Genomic DNA, 4,852 nt, shown 5'->3' with positions numbered 1-4,852 from the left:
CCTTTGGTGTAGAACTTAGATAGAGTTATTACCTTAGCACCAGGTCCGGATCTACGAAGTTCAGATTCCTCCAGGTGGGTGTTGTTTGGATCTGTCTGCTGTGCTCCACTTCTTTCTGCTGCAGCCATTAGAGTTGAACCCTTTGTGTCTCTCTGGCAAGATGTTCTGCTCCTGAATCAGCTGGGTAGGTCTTGCCTCTAGCCTCTTTGAAGGGAGTTCTGCTAAAGGGTTCCTTGCTGGGCCTGCACTCTGGGTCGAATGGAGATCCGCAGGCCCTGGGTGGTCTCCCTCACATGCGGGCCTGGGCTCTGGGTCTATTCAGGATCCCGCGGCCCTGGGCGGTCTCACTCACTCCTAATGTCTAACTTTAAAGAGCAACCTCTGCTACTACCTAGTCAGTTCAAGCCACTGAAGGAAGTGTTGGCTGACAGAACCTCACAGCAGAGGATTCCAGAACTGTTTCAGAAAGCCGCAAGAGAAACAGGGTGTGTTTGCGAGTGGGGGGCACTCTCGGGGGGATTCATGGCACTGTGTCCTGTACTTGATGTTTGAGATTTAAAACTTTGTTGTGTTCTTGCTTACACTCACTTGCGAGAGGTGAGTTGCTGGGGCTGGCCCACACTCAAGAGGAGGCAGTGAGGCAGGCGGGAGAGCCCAGAAGCCAGAGCCACCGGGGGCCAGCCGAGAAGGCGCCCACCACAGAAAGTCAACAAGCAGGCAGTTTTGTAGTCCCAGTGTGCATGCACGCTCACACACATACACAACACACACAAACATTTACAAAACAATTTGTGTCGTTCAACATTTCTGTGTCCAAGCTAAAGCATTCAGCAAAAATTTTCACTTCTTCAACAAGTCTTTACAGACATTTTTCTGGGGCATCTGACTGAAAAAGAAAGAAAACTATAAAAATTCACCAGGACTCTGGCCAAGATCCCCTCCCTACACAAGTCGCCCCCCAGGGGAGACTATGTCAAGAACATGCTCTCTGTTGCGGCAATGATGGGCGAATCCCCTTGCCCAGAAAGTAAGACGCTGGTCTCTGATCCACTTTAAACAGCCACAGGGCTTTGTGCCTTCCTGTGCCTTCTTCTTCTGTTTTAGATTTTGATTGACTGGAACTCAGGAGAGAAGAGGCTCCTTGGACCCTGTCCACCTCCACTGGGTGCCATCTCTGACAGCAGGTGACAAGGAGGAGGCATTTCTCTCCTGGAGCTCAGAAAATACTTCTGCCTGCAGAACTATGTGGCCTTAGAGGGAGAGGAGAGAAAGGGTGAGAAGGTCTTGACCTGTTGACTGATAGGACACTTACAAGACACACTGAGAAAATCTAGAATTATCTGAATTGGTCTTGACTGGATGAGACTTTTCCAACTTCCACTCTCTCCAATCAAACAAAATGAGGACCCTGGAGCTGCGTTTGGCTCAGTTGTAGAGAAATAACATTCTGTTCTTGTACAACCAAGCCGCATAAAGATCTATGCACCTGACCCGGGTGGATAAAGTTTTCCCCGCCTCTAATAAGTGCCAAGAGGAAAAGGAAGAAGGCCTGGGGGAGCGAAGGTGACGGGGACTCGCTACGCCGGGGCTCTCTGGACGGAAGCGAGCGCAGAGGCGGCCGGGCGGGCGGGCAAAGCCCAGCGCACGAGGAGCTGCTGCAGGGCGACTGCACAGGGTGCCTCCTGGTGAGAGGCCTGGCCTGGCAGGCTCCAGGGGGAGCCCCGGGGCGTCCCCAGGGGACGCAGGGTCGGCTGAGGTCACGCTAGCTGCGGCCGCACGCGGGAGGTTGAGGCAGGGGTAGGGGCTCAAAGGGAGCAGCAGCCGCCGGGCCGGGCTCTGCGGGCGCAGCTGGGCTTAGAGGCCCGAGGTACTCGTCACGGAAGCGTGGAGGGGCTGGAAGGACAGGTGGAGAATGGATCGGGAGGGAGGAGGCCGACACGGAGACGCGCACCGGTGTCCACAACCGGAGCTGAGGGCGGCAACCTGACAGACCTCTGGCTTGGAGGAAGATTTCGCAGAGCTGAAGCCCCGTTTCCTTGCATGAAAGAAACCCCTTAGTAGCTTGGAAATCTTAAATAAATGTATGGGAAGCGCGCCAGGAGAAGCCTGGGCTGCCACAGCGCACGCGCAGGGCCCACACACCCGCTCTGCGGAGCACCGCGTGCGCTCCTTCACCCGCCAGGAAGGGGCGACTCCGAGAGTCCCGGCACGGTCCGGCAGAGCCTCCTGCGGAATCAGACGGGCCGCTGCTCACAGCTCTGCGTTGGGGTTTTCCCTTCCTCCGTCTTTGAAAGAGGGGTGGTGCTGAATGCAAATCCTGTTAAAGCTCTGGTCCTGTCTTAGAAGAGAGCGCGCTGAACTTGGGCCCTAGGACACCCAAAGACTACAAAGCTTTGAATCTTCCTTCGGAAAGAAGGAACAAAAGAAAGGATAAAAAAATTTAATCTGAAATTATGCTGTTGAAAGTAAGCAAGTTTAGACCCTTAGCTCAGAATGCACAGTGATGCTGCTTTAATGGACTAAGCACGTGACAAGGAAATGGCTCAAAGGGCGGGCACTCCCACGCTCTAGGTCTCAGTGTAAACGTTTCTGCTGCTGGTCCAATTCTAGTTCTTTTCAACGTGAAAAAAGAACGGGGATTGAGAATTCAGAAAGAGATAACAGAGAGTGAGAGACGAATCGAGAATCTCAGGCGCCATGCCCACCCGGGGCTCGCACCCCAAATGACGTTGGGCACCAGAGGCTGTGCGCGCCCCATAGCTGCATTTGCTGTAGACCCCCTCAGGCCCCTGTTCCTATCCACATTCACAGAGAGATCTACCTAAAACACTTCACTCGATTTGTGACTCATCTCCCAGGAGCGCGTTCCGACGAAATTGTTCTCGGAAAGAGATAACATCTAAGTCTTTCACACTGACTTCCATCTCCTAAGATTTTTTTTTAAATAGATGCTTATATCAACAGACCCAATTTTGCATGAGACACAAATAGCTTCCGGACACATTTACACACACAATAGAGAAAACAGCTTGCCTCCAAGCTGCCACTTGCCTCCAATGACGGTAGCCCGCGCCAGCTGAGAATGTCTCTTTGAAACTGCAATGCAAGAATGGATTCCGTTTTAAGGTAGCCCCCGACACCTTTCCTCCTAGCAGGAAAGTTCGGCCGCAGGCCCAGGCGCAGGCAGCTGCCGCATGGAACACCGCCACGCTGGGCTGGCTCTGCATCCCCTTGTCCCAAGCCGCACTTTTGCAGGAGAGCACAGCGTAACTGCTCCCGAAGCTCTGAGTCACAGAAAGGAAGCTGGAAACACTTACTAGCTGAGCGGAACGACAGCATTTGTTGCCAACCTCAGGAGATGAAAGCTGCGGCCCATGACAGGGTTCTATAACCTCCTGCGAGATTCTTCTCGAATAATTACCACAGCTTTCACCAGTGGCATTGGGAACACACTGCACTGCACTTCTGTAATTCGCTGGTGGATTTATGAGAGTTAGTAATTTTCTTGTCGGCAGAAAGATCCAACTTAACTCTCCCCACCCTCAGTTGTGCGTTAAAGCCTAAACCTCAATGGAATGAGGGACCTGGTGAGCCCTGGCAGAGCCGAGGGTGGCACAGGCGCTGCCTGCCCACGTCTCAGGACTACGCGTGGGGCTGCAGTCCACGAGACGCAGGCCAGCCTGCAGTCCCCTCCGACCAGACAGAAGAGGATGGGGAAGATAAGACGACCCAGACTAACAGCTATTTTGCTTATTTTTTTTCTAGTATGATCTAAAAAGCAACAAAGCATTAAATATTCTCTTCACAGTGATCTGCCAGCTACTCAGAAGAGTCTGTCAAAAGCTAGTCATGATCATGTTTAAAATAATAGCTAATTATTAACATGAACTGTACACAAAGTGGGCGCTCCCTTTGAGAGTGCACTCGGCTTTCACTAGAGTGATAAATGCAGGTGACCAAAGGAAAATGTAGTGACCAGCGCTCCCAGGGGCAGCCCACTCACTGCAGTCACACAGGTGGACCAAGGAGAGCAGCGCTGGGGCCTGAGCTGGGGCCTCTGACAGTGCCTGGCCCGGCAGAGGCAACAGGGATCTCAGGCCAGCTGCACCCGCCTTGAGGCATCCGTGAGCTCGCTGCTCCCACCACAGATAACTGCGTGGCACACATACCCAGAGGGTACCCAGTTCCTGCTTAGTGTTGGGGTCCCTGTCTGTGATCCACAGCTGCCTGGCTCTGGGCCCACAAGGGACACATGACCTGCTGCAGGCAGGCACACAGTGGCCAGAGCTGCTTGCAGTGCGGCTGGGTGCAGGAGCTTCCTGCCCTGCTGCCCTCTGTGGGCATGTCCCCAGGGACCTGTCCCTTGCAGCACCTCTCAAAGCCTCCACCTCCTGCCATAGTGCCAGCCAGAGACCCAGCCTTGAACTCACGGGCTCTGAAGACACTCAAGGGACAATGCCAGAAGCCTCTAAGCCTCAGGAAAATGCTCAGGCTGGGACACTAGGTATAAAGGAGTTGGAAAGTTCAGATGGCAGAGCAGTGGTGGGAACCCTAGCCCGAGGGCTGCAGAGGTTGGCACCATCCCTGGAAGCTCTCACAGGTTCCCATTCCCGGCAAGCCTTCCTGGGCGTGAACCTGCTGAAGACTCCGGTTCTAGGGAGGATTTTATTATCTGTGTATATTAAGATTCACCAATATGCCCACAGTTGGCACCTGGTGAGTCTTCAGAGGGTGCTTAGGAAATGGTAGCTTCCTGGAATACCGCAGTGCCCTGCAGGGGTCATTGCTAACTATGGCACCCTGGGATGATATATCTACATCTACATCTACATCTACATCTACATCTACATCT

Source organism: Octodon degus, unplaced genomic scaffold, assembly GCF_000260255.1.
Source record: "Octodon degus isolate 3935 unplaced genomic scaffold, OctDeg1.0 scaffold00093, whole genome shotgun sequence".
Lineage (NCBI taxonomy): Eukaryota > Metazoa > Chordata > Mammalia > Rodentia > Octodontidae > Octodon > Octodon degus.
Note: the sequence above shows the minus strand (reverse complement) of the source record.